The sequence below is a fragment of the Gadus chalcogrammus genome, chromosome 14, assembly GCF_026213295.1.
Source record: "Gadus chalcogrammus isolate NIFS_2021 chromosome 14, NIFS_Gcha_1.0, whole genome shotgun sequence".
Lineage (NCBI taxonomy): Eukaryota > Metazoa > Chordata > Actinopteri > Gadiformes > Gadidae > Gadus > Gadus chalcogrammus.
The window spans coordinates 15,293,592-15,317,773 of NC_079425.1; the positions used below are offsets into that span (position 1 = coordinate 15,293,592).

General features: G+C 41.8%; 1 long non-coding RNA gene across 1 annotated transcript in view; it reads left to right on the forward strand.

The window, feature by feature from the left end:
• LOC130403823 (uncharacterized) overlaps positions 1-24,182 on the forward strand; it is a 57,815-nt gene that overhangs the window by 1,016 nt on the left and 32,617 nt on the right. The gene's annotated exons all lie outside the window — the stretch shown is intronic.

The window sequence follows — 24,182 nt, forward strand, 5'->3', positions numbered from 1 at the left end:
ACTGAACAACACGCATACGTCGCAGACCCCTTATCCAATATGATCATGAAATATCACTAGTGATACGTTTAATTCCACCCCAGAGAGAAATATAAAATCCCTGGAAGATTAAAACCGGTTCCTCTGCACGTCCACGTTATAACGGATTAGTTGTATCAGGAAGTGATATTATATAGCTATGCCCATCAACGTGTTCTGCAGGTAGGAAATCATTTCAAGTTACTCCGTTTGGGTCTCCTCAGAGCTTCAACTATGAACACTCTGAACTCCGCTCTGGTCAGCATTGAGAAAGCGGCGGCTTTGCTGCAGTGTTTGGTGCCGTGGCCACTACTGCAGTGTTTCCACTGGTGTTTTCTCTACGCGTACTGCTTGCTGGGGCGTTCACGTTGACTACTGCAGACGCAGCGATGCACAACACCAACGACGCAATAAACTGCTTTTCTGTAGCCTCCTCAACCTACTATACATACCGTTAGGAAACACACCTAGTCATTTAGTTAGTCATTAGGCAAGCGAGTGCTTTACACGTTGATTGCATTTTCTAATTGCAGTGTTCCAGGTTTATGGTCCATTTTTTTTTTATAAACAAACCAAGGATGACTATGTACAGGGATTTGTGTTTCACTGTTGATGGTTGTTCCTTAGTTTTTGGACGTATAGCACTCAACTTCAGCCTGCTAACATTGCATTGCAACTCTAGTAAACAAAACGGTACAGATCCGAACCGGGATGAGTCACAGCAAGAGTAAATTGGTTACCTTTCATCAGTCCTAGATACTCAGAAACAGAGTGATTATTTTGCCTTGACCTCAGTTGTTGGATCCACAGCCTTTCTTTTGAATCGCTCTATCAACCTATAAGGAATTGTTAACTAATAGGAATAATTATCCAGAAGAAGTTAGGGTGTCCGATATTGCTCTTGGCTATTGCGTCATACTTCTGTGCTCTGATAGTGTGGTTAATGCTACTTAATGTTGAATCAGGGTGACCCAGAATACGTAGCTATTTGTGTTTGACCAAAGAATGAATGACACCAGGCCTTGTGGCTCGAACAGGAAATAAGGTCTTAGTGGGGTCAAGGGGGTTAGCCACTTTGTTGTGATCTGGGTCTCCTCCTGATTCTTGTGTTTACCAGGCACGCTATGGTATAGGGGTATCCTGTCCCACACATAGGCGCCAGTGGTCAGGGCACTGACTGTTGATGTGGTCTCCCAGATGGCCAGCCTTTCCTCCTTATTGCCCAAAGACCTGGATCCTCTTTCCAGCCCTGAGCACACTAGTGCCATTCTCCCATGATGATGCATCATGGAAACTTTCTTTGGCTCCACTAAGCTCAGGGTGCTGATTGTGTTTAGCTTCTTCCTGTTGGCCTGGTGGCTGTCTTCCTACTTCCTGTCAGTATGCCGGTACAGTCTTCCTCTGTTTGTCTCTGGGGTTACCGTTTTAGCTACTGTCTGTCTCACACTCTCCCCTGGTAATATGTCTGGAATTTATATGGGTAGTGCAGATAATTGTTAACTCGTTGGATGGGTTTCGGGGACTGGGAAGATAGGGGTGTTTGTTTTGCACCTAATGCTGTGTTTGTTTACAACTCCAAAATGTTGCGCCTTCAGGGCAGATTCCTCCTCATTCGTCAAATGGTTGTATTTTTACCCCCTCTTGCCTCTGAGAAAAAACATTCATCAGATCTTTCAGAGAACCATGTCTTGGTTGAGGACCATCAAACTGATTATGTATATCTGATATAGATAGATAGATAGATAGATATCCTGATATGCCTTAGAAGGCTGAATCTTCCATCTGCCAATGTAAATAATTAAGGTTGACCCGTGTTTGGTGTCGCCAAGGTAACCAGGTCTGAGAGGGACCTCCCACTCTCCCTCAGAGAGAGGGAGGGGCAGTGAAGCTCTGTGGTTCTTTTGGTAAACAAGCATGGCGGCTCCCTCCTTCCTTAGCTCCCTCTGTATTTCTTTCCTCACTCGTTGTCAAATTTACTGTGATATACCACAATCTCACCAAACATCCTCGTACCATATGATGTGAGCCCTCCCTCCCCTAGCACCTCTAAGCCAAACAGAACAAAATGGCGGGCTCAAGTTGAGTTGTCCATGGGGATGGTGGAGCTCATTTTGGGACTTGAAGACTTCTCATCTCCCCTGGTGCCTGCAATTGTTCAACGGCAGTAATCTTTATATTTAATTTTACCGTCACTGTGGCTCCACTGCATCAAAGGAAAGAATAACTTTGATACAGATTTTTGATACAGATTTTTTTTCCTCCCAGAAATGTAACTGCTTTCCATTTGATCTCGTTGATAGCATCACTACATGGAAAGTAAATGCATTTCCAGTGCATTATCTGCTTTCATTTTTTAAAGATGGTGGCCGACTGTAATATTTGAATAGATGGGAAGAATTTTAAGTCCCATTCCGGTAGGCTGTGTGGGTTGTATTTTGATGTTATTGCCATAGTAGTAACCAGTCAAACTTTCACATTCTGCCATGTCAGAGACTCCAGCTGCTGTTTTGATTTGTTGTCTTGAGTATTAAAAAGCTCTCTCATAGAACCATGGTATCAGCAGTTATCTGCGGTTAACTGGCCAGACAGTGTAGCCGACGGGAGAACCTTGGTAATGCCCCTGTCACTGTTGTGCAATTGTTCTGGCCTGCGGTCGCTGGTTTCCGAACCAGAATATCTGAGCGGTTCCTCTAAACTACCCCGCAACGCTCTGATGTATAAAAAATGAACTCTGAAGCCCACTCCTGATAGGCTTAGACATAACTTCATGTTGACCCCTGCTCCAAAACCAGCCGTAAGCATTACTTCCATACTTGTGCATGTGGAGATAAACTGTAAGCTGATGGGATGAGTGTGTCTGTGTGTATGGGGGTGGGGGTAGGGGGGCGGGGATTTGACCATGTGAGGGATGGAGGGGCGGGGGGGGGGGGAGCTGGTCTGGCCAGGCTGCATCTGAAATCACCAGGGCCCTCTAGGCCCGCAAGCCTTTTGATGGGCCAGCTGCAGCCATTCAGACCAGCCATTTACATTGAAATGCAGGGACAGGAAGGGGGGAGCGTGGTGCCTCTGTGGTGGTTTGTGTGTGGGGTAAGAGGCTACCTAGCTGATAAAGACCAGAGGGGGAGCGGTAGGAGGGGGGGTATGTGTTGCCGCAGGGCTCTGTGTTTCACACAAAGGCCATAAGCACCCTGCTATTTAACAACACCACTTCCACCACTCAGCTCTTTCTGAGCTCATAGTCTCGGTCCACACCGCTGATTCATCAGGGTTCACGTTTGTCAAAGCACCTCTTGAGCCGGCCCCTGCTGCCCTGTGCACGGCCACTGATGGGCTCTCTGTCCTCTGTCCAGTGCAGTTTCTAAGCTATAAAGCTTTTGGATGAAAACCTTTTTTATGCAGCACCTCTCCCTTGTTTTCAACTCGGTTTACAACTCCATAGCAACAACTCTATCGTCATGGCTACAGCAAGCATTGATTAAAGCCCTTATTGTCGCACTAGTACAGAAAAGAAAAACAAAATCAAGACTTGTGTGTGATACTCTATGACATAATCAAGTATAAAAAAAAAAGGAGCATTTTTATTGGATGGAATTTGCAGAGTCATTGTAGTGTCGCTGCCATCTTTAGCCTGCTTTATCTTTATTGCCTGTTTGTAATCTGATTCATGCAGGAACATTTAAGGAGTGGCTATTATAACTTGTATAAGATTTTGGTACACCAATGTTGTCATTCAAGTGTAAATGTGTTTGTATGTAGGCATGTAAAACAAAAAGCAAGTTACACAGCCAAAGGCATCGAATCCTTTCAAAAGGTTTATTTGAATCCCTGTGCCATTTGACTGGTAAAATAGACCATCTGTGGAACTCATAAGTTGATCCATAGACACGCTGTGCTGGATCTAAAGGAGGCCAGTGTGTCATTCCCTGAGTTTATCCAGCTTTCCAGGATGGCTCTTATCTCCTGTGAGATATGTTGGGGTGTAGGAGGAGGCGGGAGAGGAAGAGGAGGTTCCTGGTTGGGGGAATGGGGTATTCTCTATGTGCAATGGGGCTCTGGCCACAGGCTTGAGGCCAGAGTTAAGCCTCGTTCAGGTTAAGTCTGATGGGTCAGGACTTGAGACTTAAATCTCAAGTCCTGAGACTTAAGACTCAAGCGGTCAGGACTTTCAGTTTATTTTAATTATTTCCTTTCTTTCATACTTGCTTACTCAGCTTTCTTTCCTTCTTCTCTTTGCTCCCCTCTTATTGCTGCCTGCCGGCTTGAACATAGCGTGGGAACCAGAGGAATCTGCAAGCTCATGTTATTTTCTGGCGCATCATGCGTCTGGGCCGTCTCTCGGTCAGGCAGACTTCAAGCAGAACCGGCCTGGGTTGAGCTAATCACAACCGCTCCTCGGGGGCAAACTCGTCACCTTTTGACGAAAGTCACCCTTTTTAACTCAAACCGGGCAGGACATCCACGTGAATTGTGTAAATCTGATCAAATATATGTTGGGAGGGGGTGGCGGTGGTCTACGTCTCATCCAAGTCAGTACTAGCAACTGAGAGACAGAGTAGGGCTTTTTGTTGACATAATCTTGATTTCTACCCTCTAACTCTTTTTTGTTGATAATTCATTGCAATTTTTTTTTTTTTAACCAGGCCTATTCCTCACAGAGATCCCCTGCCTCGCTATGCTCACTGTCATCACTATCATGATGCTCAACGAACCCCTCCCACAGAATGTCTTCCTTGCTCCCATCAAGGGCATTTGATACGCAGCATTTCTTAAATCCATGAATGATGCTCTACGGTGAAATGGCATCCCATGCTTGGAGCATCCATATTTCCAAGCATACATGTACAGAGCAGATGCACAGCTGGCTTCTAAATGATCCAGTAGGCGTCAGTGACTAATTGTCTGACAGGAGCCACTCTGTGTACCTCTTGCACAGATTGTCCTTAAATGGCTTGACGACTAAGTGCAACTGAGTTTTAACGGGCTTCGTCAAGTGTCCGGAATGCATCCAAAACAAGCATATTTCTCTTCTTCTGCGGCGCCTGCCCCACACTATCTTGAGCCTGTCAACTACCAGTTCAGTGTCCAGGCAGCCCTTTTCCTAGGCACGCACGATAATGCTAGCTGGCATCGCCTCTTTTGGTATAGTCTTGCATTTCAAAATCACATATGGGGGGAGTTTGGTCCCGTCTCCGAGACACGCCAACATTACAGTGATTCGTTTTTTTTTCATTTCCAGTAGATCGCACAAAAACTGAATCGTCCCCTTTCTTGGCAACAGCTGACAACATCGCTAATTAACACCGCAACCACACTGAGATAAACATGGCTAACGGTCAAACATATTTTCTTTTTGCGATCATTCTGCGCACGCATCCGCCGTGTTGATAAGCAAATTATCCCCCTATACACATGGCCAAATCCCCCTCCTTCTCCCTCTCCCGACACACGAACAGCAATTAGAGGATAATGGTTGTGGATATCGGCCCAATTTTACTCATCGGACCGATTTGCCGATTTGTTAAAAAATTACGTACATCGGCCGATACCGATATTAATGCCGATATCGTGCATCCCTACTTTGCATACATAACGCCAACTTAAATCAACGGGGCACAGATTTTTACAATGTTTAAATTGTAAATGATTCGATAAACTTGTAAATAAGGTGTCTATAATGAAATAAAGGATTGCTCAAATAAATATGCCATCCAGAATCAGAACAATTCAATGCAGGACAATGCAGAAATGGTATTGCCTTAGTGCATATCTATTTAGGGCTCCCTGTCCAACTTAGTGTCGTACAGGGAGCCCTGTACGATGACGTTTTGCATACAGCGCAGGTAATGCCACTTTGGAAAAATGATTCTGCGAGGGGTAGGGATGCAAATTATCGAGTAATTCATTAATCGATAGTTGTTTCATCTTATCGATCGATGATCGATTAATTGATAAGCGGCAATTCTTCTGAGAAGCTGAATTTCCTTCTGAATGTGACACATTTAGGTGGTAATTCAACAAAGTCGTTTAGTTGTTGTACTTTAGAATACTTCCACATATTGTGCATTTGGCGTCTTTGTCGTCATTAACCAACTTAAAGTGGCTCCATACTGCACTCCGTCCTGCCGTGTTCCAATACCCGTACTGTCCGTACTTACTAGCCAAAATTTGAGTACGCAGTACTCCAATTCAGATCCGGCGAAAAGAAGTATACTTCAAGGACCCGGATGCCGTACTCAAAACGGGCTAATCGTGAAGTGTGGATCGAAGGACACTCCCCGTACTCAACGGCAGCCTTCTTAACTACGTAGCAGAAGAGGCGGAGCCAGGCTGAGCCAAAGTCGGCGCATTTTCCACATAGCCTGCATTAATATAGTCATTTTGTAGTTTTTATAGTTTTTATAGCTGCTAGGCGTAAAGAGTTCACCGTTCAAAGCGGGATGTTTATTGCGGGGGAGGAGCCACGGCGGCAGTCGTGATCGTAATTTCCGGTTAGTGCACCACGGAGTACTCGATTTGGAACAGCACTCGCATCTGAAAAATGTACGTAGTAGCCAGTGCGGATAGTATACTTCCTTTAAGTATATTCATGGAAGCACGGGTATTGGAACACGGCCCTGCTTTGCTTGTGTTCCCGCTTGTGTTCCCGCGTGTGCGTCAAGTACGTCTGGCGTCAAGTGCGCCCTCACGTGGACGGTTGGGGAATTACGGGTTAAAATGCGATTAATTGCAAGTAATTTATTTTAATCGAGTAATCTCTTATCGACAATTAATCGATAATCGATTAATTGTTTGCATCCCTAGCGAGGGGTTAACATCAGGGTTGCCGCGGTTTGGACATTTTCACACCGAGTAATACACTCGTGTCAACACCGGTATTACCGAGTATAAAGGGTATAAACTTTGAAACTAGGTCAACCGCCATCTTCTCCGTCAACTCTCCTCTCACACTCGGTGACGGCGTCTGGCAGCGCGCCAATTCTCGGTGACAGCGTCTTATAACGTTCTATATATAATAGTATAATATAATTGTATGGATAATATCACGGCCAAAAGCACTGTGCGCCTCCGGATGGCCGTAACGCGGGGAGCTCTCGTAGGGATTCGGCTTTGCAGGGTTTGTTTACCGACGTTGCTATGGTTACCGGTCTTGTGTGTTCCAACGGTTTATTAGGTAGCCTATCTATTAGGCTTGTGTATATTTCTTAAAAATATAAGCTCCATTTTCACAGCTTCGCTCCTGTGGTGCAGTTTGAGGTGTGTGTGTAAATTTGAAGTGTTACCTCCAGCTGCTTCCACCTTCATGTTGCAGAGTTTGCATAATGCATATTGCCTCGTTTGTGTTCCCGATTTTTGTTTGGTTTGAATTAGGGCCCTACCGATTCATCGGCCTGCCGATTTAATCGGCCGATTATAGCCTTTTTGAAAATAATCAACATCTGCCAAAAAGACGCAGATTACAACCGATTTTTATTTATTTATTTATTTATATATATATTTTTATAAATGTTATTGCGCTTAGTATCCTGCAGATTGCGCTCCTACTCGCCTTGCTAACTAACAACTTTAGCTGGAGTAAAAAAGAGGAGATTGAATTTTACCGTACAACATGAAAGCACGCTCGCTCAGGCAGCTGCGCGCTCACCTCACCAATGTACACAAGACGTGTTGTTTGAGCATTTTTTGCCTGTTTTTCTTTAGGTCCCAGGCCATGTTAATTTGTTATACTGTAGACTCTAATGGTGAGACCATACTGCTCAGCACGCACGTGTTAGTCACGAGCGCAGCACATTGGGAGTTAGTTATTTATTTTACATTTTACATTACACTCATTTTTGACTGTAAATGTATTCTAAAACACTCAAAGGTTCTGCATTCAATTCACATATTCGTCTAAAGTGTTTAAAGTATATTTAAGGTATCAAAAACTACGTTTTATATGCTTTTTTTTGTTTTGTTTTTAATCGGCCGATTAAATCGTAATCGTAAATTTTCTCTGAAAATAATCGGCATCGGCATCGGCACTCAAAAATCAATATCGGTCGGGCCCTAGTTTGAATCCAAAATGTTTCCAAATAGGCGCCTTTGCCTTAAACTTAGAGACAAGGTCAACCGCCATTATGTTCTCCGTCAACTCGCACTCGGTGACAGCGTCCGGAAGCGCGCCAATTCTCGGAGCGCCAATTCTCGGAGCGCCAATTCTCTTCCGCACAGAGCAGAACTGTGGCCTATTTTACAAATTTTTATTTTCTTAATTATAATTAAGACGCCGGCAACACCGGTAATACCGTATACCGCAGCAACCCTAGTTAACATACTTTTTGTCCAGTATGTTTACCATTCTTGAAGCTTTCATTACTGACAGTGTTTATTGGAAACAAATGGAATGTGATTGCATTGGTGAACTTTGTGACCTGGATGGGTACTGTGTCACGCTGTACAAGCTTGCTTTTAAGGACATCTGTGTTGACGTGGGACAACTCGCGTAAGCAGCCAATGCAACATTTTTAGCCTTCATGCGTTCGTAGTCATACTCTATTTTGTGATGTTTTCAGGTGGCTGTATAAATTAGTTGCGGCATTGTCAAGCCTGCCTCCAGTATACTAGGTTTCAGGCTTCGCGCTGCGGTGCAGTTTGTGCTGGACTCACGCAGACAGCATGTGTAAAGGAATGTTTGGTTTGCTTTACAGCAGAGCCAGAGGGTATACTGCATGTGCGGGGCATGCTTATTTTTTTTTCTTTTGTGCGGAACATGCATTATTTTATAAGCAATTTGGGCAGGGAGCACACATTCTAAATATCGTGCGATCACATACATTTATCGTGGGATGCCAATATCGCTATCGTGATAACATTTTGATGAATCCACAGCCCTACTGTGGATCGTCACATCCTTTGCATCAAGCCGGTTAACACACTAGCCGGTCTTGTACAGTTGTACGCAGCTTTTATTGGAAGTATAGCCTACAACTTTTCAACAGGAAGTCAAAGTCCTGATATAAAAACATAATTGAAGCGGATTAACAAGGCATATTAAAAAATGCAAGCAAAACGTGCTCTCCAATGGGCACTTTGTAGATGAGTCTGGTAGTGGATGGTCACCACCCTCTGTGAATCACCCACTTTCGTCAGGAAGGCAGTGAAGGCACACACGATGATTGATGCTGGCATATTGACTTCAACCGAGGACTATTGCACGTCACCTATTTAATATCAGAAAAGCTGCATTTCAATTATTGTATTGTCCGTCAATTTCCTTCAAACAAGCAGAACCAGGTCATAAAGACCAGTGAGAGTTTGCCAACCAACAGCCATCAATAAACCCGGGTTTTGAGTTGAGTAGAGGTAAACAAACAAACCTACCAAACATGCAGTTCCGTGTTTGGAAGGTATGTACACTTGCGCTTCACACTGCATCTCATTAATAGATATCATACAGCCTCATTAAGCTTGTGCAGGTTAATTCAAATTATATGTCAGAATCATGTTTATCATTTATAACTTTATTACTGTTCAGTCATTTTAGCAGACGCCTTTTATCGGTATTGACGTTTATATATATTTCATTAGGAGCAGGTAAGTTAGACTTTTTAAATGGAGATTGAAACTTGAACCACTCGTCTCAAACATCATAACCACTAGACTAAGTGTCTCCATATTTCATTAATTTCATTTATAATAGGAGTATTGAGGGTGCTGATGTAGTGCTCTGAATGGGGTTTGGGGGAAGGCTAAGTGCTGAATGGCCAAATGCTGGCATGTGTTTATCCTGTTCCATCTGCAGGCAGTGGAAAAAAACATCTCCAGTTAGCCTGCACAGGGACTTTCCCCTTTCAGTATGTGAAGGCGTGGAAAGCTAGCTCTTAAAGGTACAGGCTATCTAGGCTAAGCCCTGGCCAAGCCACCTTTTAATGTTATGGTAAGTCATATGCCTAGATATTTCTGACCTGATATCATTGTGTAAGCGCATGTTTGTGTGTTTTAGCCGAAAAAAAAGGCGGGAATATGAAATGTCTGCCAATGGTAGACAAAACATTTTGCTCGCCATGGGAATTTTTGATAGTTTTCCCATGTATTTTAACCATTTTCTGAACACTTGTTTGTGTGTGCTAATGGTATCTGTTTGCATACCTTTGAGATTTCACAGTCCCAACTCTTTTTATAGAAGAAGCGGCAGTCAGCAGTGTAATCTATGGTGTGGATGTAGGACGGCGCTCGACTCGTTCTCATGACTAATACATGCACACACAAGCAGCACTCCCTTCACTGGCTTTTTTAAGGGAGACTTGGAGGGGAGAGTAAAGGGGCTTCGGCCAACCACTAAACCCAAATGGTTCTCCTTCCTTGGGTTAATTCAGTGTGTCTTACGCTATCTGACAACCATATCCAAACAAGGCAGTCCCTGGCGAGGCTTGGTTTGTTTGGGTCTTCTTCGGGAGATCTTGGTGGTCCTTTCAACAGAGTCTATATTTTAGACTCTGGGGCGGAACTAGTAATCTATTTAGGGCTCAAGCTGCTATATAATGTTTTTCCTGCTCAATGATGAAGCTTTTGGGTGTATCAGGGCTATGTCGGTTCACACTGCAGGTGACTTATAAAAATGTTCATGTTATAACTGGGGGTAACTTGTGTACTTGAGTAAATAAGCTTCAAGCAAACCACAGACTATTACAAAATATATTGTGGTCAAAAATAACATTATGTTGAAAGGGTATATGGTATATGGGCAAATGTGGTTCAGGCCTAAAAAAAAAAAAAAGTTTGGTTCCTGTTGGTTGTCAGTTGAGGTCATGGGAATTTATTTTATTTTTTTATTTTATTTTTTCCAGCGGCAGCGAATGATAGGTAGGTTGTCTTCATTTAAAAACAAGAAAATTCGCTCATCCTTGCATAGAATGAAGAGGAGCTGTACAAAAACGTAATTATAGTTTGCATCAAAAAAAAAAAAATCATTTTTCCAAAGTGGCATTACCTGCGCTGTATGCAAACTTTTTTTTTTTTTTTTAAACCTCATAAAATAATTTGGGTCGCACATAAATTGACCCGGCCGATAATCGGTCGATCCCTAATCCAAAGTAAAGTAACCGTTAAGTCTTAAAATTATTTAATTTAATTTCCAAAACTAAGGATAGTTAAAGCATTGAATTTCATTTTGAAAGTCTTGATTTTTTGTTTTTCTATGGATGTCCTTTTTCTTTAAAAAAACATTATCACTAGATTTAGTCTTGTATCCTAACGTAGCGCAAATCAAGTATTCTGTGTAATTTCCATGAAGCTAAACAGTCTAGAAGCTTTGCTCCTAATACCAATTCATACCTGTAGTAGTGTTGTCAAAAGTATCTATATTGAATTTTTGTTTCAATATCATTCTCTTCAGTATCAATACACAAATACCAGCTGCATTTTTCTCAATCTCTTCTCTCGGACAGCGAGTTAACAGGCACATCAGCGCCCAAAGACCCCCGCCTCCTCTCACTCACTGGCAGTCTCTGGAAGTGCACACGTCTCAATTGCTCTGTGTGACGTGTTAGCTAAAGGTTAGCCAACACAGCTAACATGTCAAGTGCAGAACCTCCAGGCCTGGTTTTGGTAGAGAAAGAAATGGCAGGGTTGCTGTTCAGAAGGACTTTGGCTTTGAGGCAAATTAACAAGGAAAGTCAAAAGTCCTCCCCAGACCGCAGCTGGCAATAGCCAGTCTAATGTTTACCTATTTGCAAGAACAAGGTTTTGGGTTTCATAACTGCCCATGCAGAGCAACGAATTTTGACCTTCACAAACTATACATTATATGAAAGCTGAGCTTCCAGCTTGGACTGTTTCCAAGCTGTTCAAAACATATTACTCAGACTATAACTCAAATAAAAAATCAAGAACAATCCTCCCACTCTCTTTTTCGTTGTTTTTGTCCTCAAAGTAGAGTTTGATCATATAAAACCACCATTAGTAGATAATCCAGTGCGTGTCAAAATTGTACGATACAGGGCTCCAGACTGCTACCAAATGGTCGCATTTTGCGACCAAAATTTGAGTGTGCGACCGAATTTTCCATCTGGTCGCGCATGTGCGATCAGTACATTTTATACTTTATACATTGTATAAAGTATGTATTACTTTATACATTGTTTACTTGTTTGCACCTTAAGAACCATTAAAACACCAAATAAGATTTGTAAAGCTTTGGAAGTTTATTTACAACACTGCTTACATGGTTTGTAGTCAACATATAAGATCGCTCGGGGAGCGCATTGCACATCCCGACGGAGAGCTGCTGAGGGGTCTCCATAGTCACAGCTGTTCTGCACTTTCTACAAAAAAAAAAAAAGGTTAATTTTGTGATCGTTTGCCGCTGAAAGCGAGATCGAAATTAGATTAATTGCCCAGCCCTAGCCGGAAGTTGTAGTCTTCTAAAAGCAACTGGCAGTGGCATTGCTTTTTCATTTATTAACAGGTCTCGGCGTACACATACTAGGCTCAGATTGTGTTTAACTATTGTGTTGTGTTTATACTGCGACATGCCTGCAATGTCGGCAAACTTGGTGTTCCCCGCAAATCTGGGGTAGAGACTGCAACATTCGCAGTTCATGGAGGTCGTCTCCTTGCAGTACGTTAAACAGCTGAATTCTCGCAGCGAGTCTTCCCGAAAATGGTGGGGTCGGCCCTTTTTTGCCACACAATGCTCTGAATCATCATCCGACTCTGTAGACTGTGGCACTGGCACACTAGCCGCAAGTGCCTCAGGTCGGAAGAACGAATCAATTGTTCTCTTGCTCCTTGTTTGAATGGCAGGTTGAGATCTTACCCCATCTGACAGACCCGCGCCGGTTTCCCGGCCTCGGTAATTTCTGACCCTCCCCCTCCACACATCATTGTTTCCCCTACATGTACCGCCGCTGCTGAAATATGACCGCTGCTGCTGAAATATGACCGCCGCTGCTGAATGTCTTTTTTTTAACAAGAGTAGCAGAGAGCTTCAGCTTCTCTCATTAAATTACGAATGTTATATTATTTTGCGCCACACCAAATAATATAACATTCCGTGCGCTACGGACGCTCAATATGCGCTTCATATCCAGGTCCATTCACACTTGTGAGTAAAGCATATAAAAGGAGAGGAGAGCTCCGTCTTAACTCTTTAAAAAAACGAATGTTATATTATTTTGTAGGGATGGGCATGAATAATCGACGATCGACTAATTGATCGTTAAGAATTTCGTCGATTACGTAACATTTTCAGCGATTAAACTAGTGCAGTGTGCAATAGGGCTGTCACTTTTTATTCGAAGTTCGAATATTCGTTCGAAGGTGGGGTGAAAAGTTCGAATTCGAAGTGTAATTCTCCATTCGAACTGTAAAAATGCGCTATAAAGAAGAGAGCGGTGAGTGGCTTTTCCTCAATAAAGCGGCCCTCCTGGATCCCCGCTTCTCCCGGTTAGTCCACCTTTCCCCTGCACAGAAACATCTCGTGACTGATAGCCTCTCACACGAGCTGATTGAAACGGAGACCGACACTGATCGCACACGACAGGGAGAAAAGTCCGCTGCTGCGCTGGGCGCGATGGGCAGCCTGTAGCGGCTGCAGCTGCAGCGGTAACGGAGAGCTGCGAGACTACTTGTAATTTTCTTTGCAAGTACAAAAGAGCAGCATGCCGTGTTGGAGGTCGGCCTCACAGATTGTTCGTTTATATAGGCTGTGTGTGCCATGGACGACATGCGCTCCGCATATCGCGCTCCGAGCAGTTATTGTTAATGCGTAAAAGACAGCCGCACTTGTGTGTCGGAGCTTCCTCTTTTTTATTTTTTTAATAGTTCTATGGGGGGGGGGGGGGGGTCGAATGTATTCGAATGTATTCGAATTAATTATTGACATTCGAAATTCGTTCGAATTTCATTTTTGGAAAAGGTGACAGCCCTAGTGTGCAATTAAACATTTTACCACACGGGGGCAATATTTAAATTTGCAAATCCCGCAATAAACATCCCGCTTTGAACGGTGAACTCTCTACGCCTAGCAGCTATAAAAAGCTATAAAATCTACAAAATGACCAATGCAGGCTATGTGGAAAATGTGCCGACTTTGTTTCAGCCTGGCTCCGCCCTCTTCCGCTACGTAGCTAAGATGGCTGCCGTTGAGTACGAAAAGTGTACATCGCCACACACTTCGCGATTTGACAATTTTTCGACCGATCTGAATCGGAACGCCCTACGTACTCAAACTTAGACTAGTAAGTACGGATAGTATGGATATTGGAACACGGCCATGTAATCATGAAGCGGTCGAGGCCACGGCGAAGTCTGGTGTAGGACCATTATGATTTAAAAAAATGACTTTTTGGGGAGCACTATAGGCCTACCACTCAAGGCGAGGTTAGCATCGAAGCAGAAATAAAGAACTTTCTGAGCCCGTCGGTCCCCTCAAGAGCGGGTGTTTTCGGCGGCTGGACTGGCGGTCCCCAGGCTGCGTTCGCGTCTGACTCCAGAGCATGTCAACATGCTCATCTTTCTGAACAGAAATCCGTAAACTGGTTGGTTTATTTATATTATGATTGTTTTTTGATATTATTTTTGTTATTATTTTGGGAAAAAACTAGGGTTGTGTTTATTTTTAGTTATGTTTATGAACATCGGCTTCGAGCTGCATGCTCCGTTGCTTAGAGCAGAGCAGCGCATAACTATTGAACGGATCTGGTTTAACTGAGTTGTTCATCTAATAATAAAGGTCCCAATGAGGGAAACACGCTGCATTTGTATTTATTTCATTTTGATTTTTTTTTTTGTATATTTTCAATTGTAATGTAAAAAATTAACGATTAATCGACTAATTGATCGTTAATTCTCTCGACGATCGACTAAGACAACTTAATCAAATGCCCATCCTTATTATTTTGTGCTACCGACGCTTCATATCCAGGTCAATTCACACACCTGTGAGTAAAGCATAGCTATAAACGGAGAGGAACTTCCGTAAGTTGGAAATAAATTGGCAGATTCGCAGTTTGCAGTTCAGTAGATGATCAGCTAAACATCGTTGCGACACAATTGTTTTCATCCAAACGAGCCGTCTTTAGCGAACGGTAAAATGCATTGGCTTCTATGAGCTGTTGGCTTTCAGCCGCGAGTTTAGGGACCGTCTGCAAAGTTTTTTCTTTTTTTACAATTATGATTTAAAAAAAATAAATAAAAATCTTCGGCATGATTTACAGACAGTTAAATAAATGTTCTTTTTTTTTAAATTGAGACATTGTAACATTTGTTATCATCATTGGATGCGCACACAGCTTTTGGCCATGATAATATCTGTTGTATGATATAGATATCTATGTATAATATGATATTATTTAGATACAGAGCTCCAGGACTCCCGCCGGAGAACACAGCCAAAAAATGTGTGCTCCTTACCATTGCGGTACATCCACTGTAAACACGAACGCATGGTTCCATGGACGCAAGCTGCTCAGGGCCACACCTCCACCTCTACCTTGACCTGCCTCTAAAAAAAAGGCTATTTAGTCCTGTATGTTGCATCAGGCCTATATTTTTATTTCACATTTTGTTATTTGACTATACCTAGTGGTGCAATGGTTCACGGGTTAACCGTGATCTGTATGGATCAACTCTCATGGTTCGGGAGGCAAATGATCTGCGGATCGGCTGATAAAAAAAAGAAAATAAAAGTTGTGCGTTCACGTGATCAGCGCATGTTTAAAGGACAATTCCTGTATTAACAACATCAAGTATCGTAGCGAAATACAGTTTCTGTTGTGTTTTTATTTGGCGTTCTGTAAATCCCATTGAAATGGAAACCGGAACCGGAAGCTGACATGTGTATGTTTGGTTGTAGTCTTTTCGCTCGGTTCTCTGTACCAACAGAATGGCTAGAGCTCAGGGGAGTGACTGTATGACAGGTGGTACAACCTGAGTCATGCACAATAAAAAAGAATTGCCTTCTGCATTTTTGTTTTTTCTTTTCCCTTCATTGTACCGAACTCGTAACGAACCGTGATGTCTGAACCGAGGTATGAACCAAACCGTGACTTCAGTGTACCGTAACACCCCGCTAGGTTTTCCTTTTTAAATCCACACTGGTCAGTCTGAGCACAAGATACAATTGCAGGTTGTGTATTTACAACTAAAACACAACTAAATGTGCACCAAAGCCTGTTATCATATTAATAGCTACAGCCATTAGACTAGGGCAGCCCCCACTGGTCCTCTAAGCTAACCACATTTTGAACTATGTGAACAACAAACACAGTCATCAGTTTTAGACAGGCTGACATCAACCCCACCAACAATTTCCTTTTTATTTTCATATTGTGTTATTGTATACATTTTCTGGTTTGACTGCCTTCCAGAGGGAGTCATTCAATGTAAACATTGGGTTTCGACTCGCTTCCAAAAGGTACAGGGTTTGATCTCCAACCTTAACCATCTCGTTTGCACCCTACCTGTGTGCATTCTCGAGCATACTTAAAATTGGTGTCGGAGTTCATGTGTTCGCACAGGCAAAATGGCAGGTATACAACCAAATCGAAGTGCTGCATTGGGCTTGAATCGATGCACTCTGGGTACTCTGGGTATTGCCAGGTACCTCACAATTCAATTAAATTTGATTCTTTAGGTCTTCATTCGATTCGATTTTGATATTGATCCATTTGCTTCGATATCGATTCAATAATACGTGCAGATGACAAAAATACCTAAATATTATTTAGAATTAACCATTTCATAATGAATTAACCATTTCATTGTGCCTTAACTAGCAAAAAGGGAATACACCATTGTATAGTATTGTTCCTGAGCTAAACTTGCAGCATGAAAGTAATAATCATAACATGGACACATGTAAAAGGGCATGTACATTTAGGCATGCTCGCTTCTAGATTACAACGACTGAGTGCTCCTTTTTTTTTCTGAATCGAAATTGAATCGAGAACAAATTAATTGCAGTGCATTGATGAATCGATATTTTTACCCAGCCCTACTGTTAAGTTTGTCAGCAGTTTGTTTGATTATAAGTATGCTGGGGCCTTAACCCCTTTTCCTTATTGAAATGTATCTGAATTCACGGATACAGTGGCTGGATAAATTAGCGTTATGACTGAATATTCAAAGATTGTGCTAAAAGGAGAATTAGCCTAATATTAATCTGGGATCCAGCAGTCCTATGCCATGACCGAATTGATGGGGTACCTGAATGCACAGAGCTTGGACCCGAAACAGATTTTACGGTGTTTCCTGTTTCGTTACGGAGATATTCTACTGGAAGAGGATCAAATTTGCGCTAGTTGATGGAGCTTTTAGAAAAGGATCTTGATAAGTGTATTTCTATAGTGACCTGCTTTGAAACATCTACACTATACAGGCACTTTAACAGTTTACCAGCTGACTCTTGCTATGCTCTTAAAGATCCCCACCTCCATCAACATGAACACTCGCCTGTTATCAGAGTAATAACCAAATAACCAGTTTAAAGTCTTGATTTGTAGGGCTTGCCCACATGTAAGGGCTTTTCATGGCTCAAAATAAGGCCTATGTGGTAACTTGCGTGACAGCGGCTATGGTCATTCTGGCTTAACTGCCACCGCCATCTTGATCTCTCATCGCCATACAGTTATATTACATATATGTAGCTATATATATGAAATTTAAAGGGGCATTGTATAAGATTCAATAGCATCATGTGTTGCTTTCAAGATCTTGTTGGTTGGTTCAATTTTGGTCGATATGCACTTGTGTGCACTCTGGTAACTTATTAGCATAACAATTCATTTTTTTTTTAAAATCTTTAGTAGTTTGAAAATGAACACGGTTTTAGGTCCTTTGCAATGTTGGAGTGTTACTTGCTTGACTAGCCAGGCTACTATTGTATGATCCCTCCAGTCGCCCACTTATGGCGTCGACCTGTTCCTCTAAATAGTAGAACTAGTCCACTTACAGTGAAGACGATGAGTCCATGTCATCTTATTTGGCAGAAATCAATGCATTTCCTGTAGGGATATTAATTGTCGATAAGAGATTACACGATTAAAATAAATTACTTGCAATTTATCGCGTTTTTAACCCGTAATTCCCCACCCGTCCACGTGAGGGCGCGCTTGACGCCAGACGTACTTGACGCACACGCGGGAACACAAGCGGGAACACAAGCGAAGCAGGACAAGAAAAACGAAAAGCGGGACCTGAATCCGAATACTCATACTTGACTACTATATAGTATGCATTTTGTAGTATGCCAAAAATATAGCGCGTCCGAATGCTCAGTACGCATTGTGTAGTACGGAAGACTTTTCCGAATGCGTACTACCGCCAAAGTAAACCACGGAGTTCACTACGCTATCCCACAATGCAACTGGAGTCTGGTAACGAACGAAGAAGAGATGGCTGACCCGACACCACCAGAAAGACGTTGTAGGAAGCGACGAAAAAAAGAGACATTAAAAAGAGTAAAATAGTAAAGTAAGTAATTAAGTAAAAAGAGACATTTTTAATTTAATAGCAACGATGACAAGACGGAAAACAGGTAACTTATCAAGGTAATTTTGCCGGCATCTGAGGGGAGATACGTCATCTCCAAACATCCGGTGGAGTTTCGGCGATGTTCGGAAGTGTTCGGAGGCGTTCTACGCATAGCTGTAGACCTTACTACACTGTCAAGTGTAGTACCGTCAAGTTGTAGACACTGAACAGAAATAGTATGTACTAAGTATTCAGATTCAGCGATGAAGAGGGCAAAACGGAGTGCAGTATGGAGCCACTTTAAGTTGGTTAATGACGACAAAGACGCCAAATGTACAATATGTGGAAGTATTTTAAAGTACAACAACTAAACGACTTTGTTGAATTACCACCTAAATGTGTCGCATTCAGAAGAAAATTCAGCTTCTCAGAAGAATTGCCGCTTATCAATTAATCGATCATCGATCGATAAGATGAAACGACTATCGAATAATGAATTACTCGATAATTTGCATCCCTAATTTCCTGCTATTAATGTTAATTTGAATGGTAGACAGTATGGCTGGGCGATTAATTGAATTTGATCGCGATTTCGATTATAGCGTCAAACGATCACAAAACTAATATCGACTTTTCGATTTGCTTTTTTTTTTCAATAAAAGTTTTAGAGAAAGTGCAGCTGGAATATATCTGTACTTTATTTTAGATTTGGACATTTTCAAAGTTATCAGTTACTAAATGTTTTTTGGGAGAGACCTGCTGAATTAATACATGTTTTCAAACTCAAAAATAATCGTTTGAATAATCGAGATTTCAATATTGACCAAAATAATCGTGATTATGATTTTTTTTTTTTTCATAATCAAGCCGCCCTAGCAGACAGTGATGTTGGCTTTGCAAGAAAATTTAGGAAAACCCAGCCGAACACATATTCATTGGAAACAATACTAGATGAGCTTATGTGCGCCATAACTGAGGTTACACAATATTACATTTTTCACATTTAGTTTCTCTCAGGATTTCTGCTAAAAAGCTTTGGCGGGATGAAGGAGGCCTTAAGCTGGCCAACTAAGCCTTTTCAATTAAAAGGAAAACTTTATGGTTTATGTAGTGTGTTCTACCATGGAATAGTCATTCAGTGTATTTTATATGCAGTGCTGCCAATATATAAGGCTTGCTATCGCTGACATGAAGTGTCTCTTCAGAAGAAGAATTTGTAAGAACGTTAAATATTATCATGCAACAGGCAGGCTGTTGTGATGGAGGGAGGAGCGGGCGAGATCTTGCAGGGTTGGGTTGGAGTAGCCTTGGAGTTGTGGTTATAGTGATATTCACACCCTATTATAGTGATAATAGGATGAAATGGTCTGATTCACTGCATTCAACTCCAAAATTGAAATCTCCCCACACCACAAATATGAAAGAAGACGGCGCTTCGTCAAACCTCTCCTTCACGGTTGCCCTCGCCATGTTCGCGTGTTTCTGAAATCTTACTACGTTGTTAAATTACTAACTTGGTGATGGATATTATTGGTGGGAAGTGCGCACATTCTGCGTTCATGTGCTCCTCTAGAACTCTGACACAGCCAATTCAGATAGAAGTACAAAGCAATCAGTTAGTATAAATTATTATTATTTTCCCCTCATTCTCAAGCGAGAATTGAACCGTGGATGGCGTATTGAGCGGTTAAATTATATATTGAGTATTGCAACATCTCTAGTGAATAGTCAGACTTTTGAAGTCTGATTTGCATTTAAAAACCATCAGATTATACAAGGAAGTTACATTTACATAGAGGAATAGTGTGATTTAAAGGATGAACAATCATATCAGAATAGTCCCGATTGTTTTGGAGATAGAATAATGTGTTGACATGAGCAGAAGGGAGGGATAGTGATGAATGTGATTTTCTTTAAACTGATGCCATTATCAAACAATGATAACTGAATACAGTATCGAAATCTTGGCGAGTACTATGCTCAAGTAACTTTTGTGGTACAGAGGTGGTACCAAATAGTGAGCAATTCTTCATTGACTCACTTGTTAAACAGGCAGTTTTCAGTCTTATTAAACCTATTTACAGCCTGGTCCAGAAAAAAATTCTTGTCAGTATGTTTAGTTCATATCTCCATGACAACACTGAGGTGATATTTTTCTTAGCAGGCTAGTTTTTATTTTGTTGGAGGTTAAAATGTATGAATAATTAGGGGTGTGGCCTCTTGTGGGACAGCTAGCCGCTGACTCATCTCGACTCGGAGGGTAGTTTTCAAGATTAGTATGCTATCTCTGTCTTCTTGACCTTGACTGTGTTCATTCCTATTGTTCATTCCGGTGCCAAGATGCCTTGCTCTGCGGTCAACTGTACCAACCGATTGTTTAAAAACTAATGAGCTACGAGCTAATTCGGTGTACGTCTCCTAGATGGGCGTGTCTCCCTCCCCCCCACGTCACATTAGGGCTTTGACTCCGAACTTCGTGATTCGAATATAATTCGAATATCAAAAAATAAGTTTTTCATGCCCGATTGAGATTCAATTTAAGATGCGTTTCCCTATAATAATGCAATATATGCCCATCTTTCAGTTTATTCAGAATCATACCTATTTTTATTGGGTTAAGAAGTCTATTTATATTATATGAAATAATCATAATATTTGGGTTCTGTCATAGGCTTTTTGAGTTGTTTGTGCTATGTTGATCCCATCCTGCTTTCTCCCTCTAGGCGGCGTTTTTTTCGTTAAGACCATAATTTATTCCAAAAACATTTATGAACTTTAAGAACAAAACTATATACCAGTATTAGATGAACTTCAATCTCATTAGAACCACTATACCTGCTTTAGCGTCCTTGTGTCCAATTGTGTCTTGATCTAATCTAGCCTTTCTAGTGCCTGTGATGTTAAGGCCCTCATGAAGGGAAATTCCTCTTTGCAGAGAGAAGCCCTAAAAGATTGTTGCATATCATCCATTGACATGCACACTACATCTTTATGTCCGAAATACTTTCTATTATTATCTGTAGGAGTCCTCGGTATTTGTAACTCTAATCAAACAGAACTATCTCAGTCCTTGCAGCTCACGCTAGGGAATAAACATTTATTTTAAAAGTCCAATAGTTCCAGGTAAGCTCTTAATGAGTCCAAAAACAGAATTGTTCAGTTAAATCAGGCTGCTAGGTTGGAACCACATAAATCAGGCAACTATTGACTTGGTCGATTGTGTATTTCGTTTGAATAGCTGCAGTTTTTCTCGGATTGTCTGCTGTGTATTTCCAGTGTTTCCTATGCATAGAGCAATGTGTGGCGCAGCGCCACTGAATCAACACCGTGCGGCACAAATTGATTGCACTTCTTTTACTCTTTTTTCTTTGCGATTTCTAAATATAAATATTAGGGATGGGCACGAGTATTAAATTTCAAACTCGAGTGATCGAAGGAATTCCTCAAGGAATTGATTTGATTCCTTAATCAAATCTATTTTTAGAATGCAACGCATCTGCAGCAGGAATAGGCCTGATGATGAACGGCAATATTACCAACCAAACATGTAATGCTTATTCTCCATCTAAACAGTCCGAGTATTCATTATTTATTTTTGCAAACGTTCAAAACACATTTTCCCTTACAAAAATAAATATGCGTCTCACCATTTAAACCACGTCGAACCAAGGCCTGTAACAGTTTAAAAAAAACAAAAACGAAAACAAGTAGCCTAACCATTGCAAATAATTTAAAGCTGCAATTAAAACGGCAGCAAATGGACTATGGAAATACTCAGCGTTGTGATCTTCTCTACACGGCCGGGATTAAAGCTGCGTCTTGCGGCGGTGAAAATAGCCGACACACAGAGACAAGCCCGCATTCATGCCAGTGATGCGCGGGTACACTTCTAAACAGCTGATTCGCCCGCTCCTCCTCTCAACGCGCCTATCAAGGAAAACCTGAAGAAGCGGGATATTTGGCACAGAGAAGACGGTCGGCGACCGTTTTACCAAAGTTTAGTATGATATACTGTTCTCTCAAACACCTGCCTAAAATTATCGTTAACTCAGAAAAAATAATGTTAGCCCTTATGAACTCAACGTTATTGATACCGCACCCTAAGTCAGCATAGATAACGTTGGTAAGGCAGCAAACGATGAGATACATTTTTTGTTTTCTGTCGCGGGCACCTTCGGGTCCCCGGTCACCTGGCGTGCCAAAAGGAGTTTAAGCTCCTAGTCACCTTTGTCGAGTGATGCCATAATGACGGTGACCGGGAGTCCCTGCAAAGCCATGTCCTCCATTGCCTGTGCCACACTCTGGTAAAGCTGGATGCAGAGTTTTGTTGGGTAGGGGGTTTGGAATTTGCTGCTCCACCGGGATCTTCTTCGCCTCAAACGTTTCTTAAGCACCGTGGGTGGATAGACATGATCAAGAACTATACTTTGCCCGATCAGCTGCGTTAGCTGAGACCATTCTTTCTCATTTCGTGTCTTTGTTGCGACCTGAGTTCTCCTATTTGTCTTCTTACTAGCCCTGCCCTCTGCCATATTTGTTTCAGTTTCTTTCAATATTCTTTCGGAATATTCTCAAGGTTTTTAGTGCTATTTTGTTAATAGGTTTTTGAAGCGCAGAAGTCAAGCCGCCATCTTGTGTCACGTTCTGCCGGCCATTAAGCCTAAATTAATAGAAAATATTCGTCCTCAATTTCTCCAATAATGATAGCAGATCAGATTATATCCGCGATTCTTTAATAGTGTCGATAATGTTATAGTTTGTTTTGCCTGACAAGTGCTTGTTTACTCAAATACACGTTTGCAACCCTAGTTGTCGACATCAATGAAAGTAAATGATGAGCTCGGAGGCATGCGATTCCTATGGATTAGAAAATTTGGAATAGGTTCTCAACTGGAACCGGTTTCGATTCCGATCCCTACACATAATATCACAATAGTCTTATCAAAACTATCGGAATAGTCTGGTCAGAATTTTTAGTTAGATGGAAGAGTGGTCCCGTTCGGCACTGAGTAGTAGTTTCTGCTGATTTCTTTGTTATTCTCCATGGTTTGGTTCATTATCCTCGAGCAGGTTTTCTCTGTACAGTCAGTGCAAGAATACATTGATTTACTCCCATGGGATGATCTGTATTCGTATCGATTCTTGAGTATCATAGCCTTACCTAAAGTAGACATAATGTGATGCTGGTGACCATGCACTAGTCATTGCAGCTTAATGCTCTGTTCACAAACTCCCTATGCAGTTATCTCTCCAGGTCAGCATGTTGCAAGGTATTTTCAAATCCTCCATTAAATTCTGTGGCCATTTGACTGGGGTCCCAAATGTGACATTCGTATAGACAACCATGGAATAACCTTTTTCTATGTTTTTATATTTTGAATGATCATGCCATGGGAGTATTTCACGAGCATCTAGCTAATACACAGCTTCCAGAGATCTGCATCGCCTGCACACGCATACAAAGAATGTACCCAATAATGCAATATAGGCTGGTCTTCTAAGGGTAGCATGGGTGATAAAGAAGAATATCAACAGCAACAGCAAAAAATCACAGCAGCACTGCCTGTGGTTGTGTCTCAGAGCAGAGGAGGCATTTTAACATGCATATCTTGAACATGTTGTTGAGGATGTTGTTGATTGATTATTTGCATTAGTGTGATAACCGTTTGGATCGTGAAGTGTAGAAGGAAGACCACAGGGCATGAATCTCA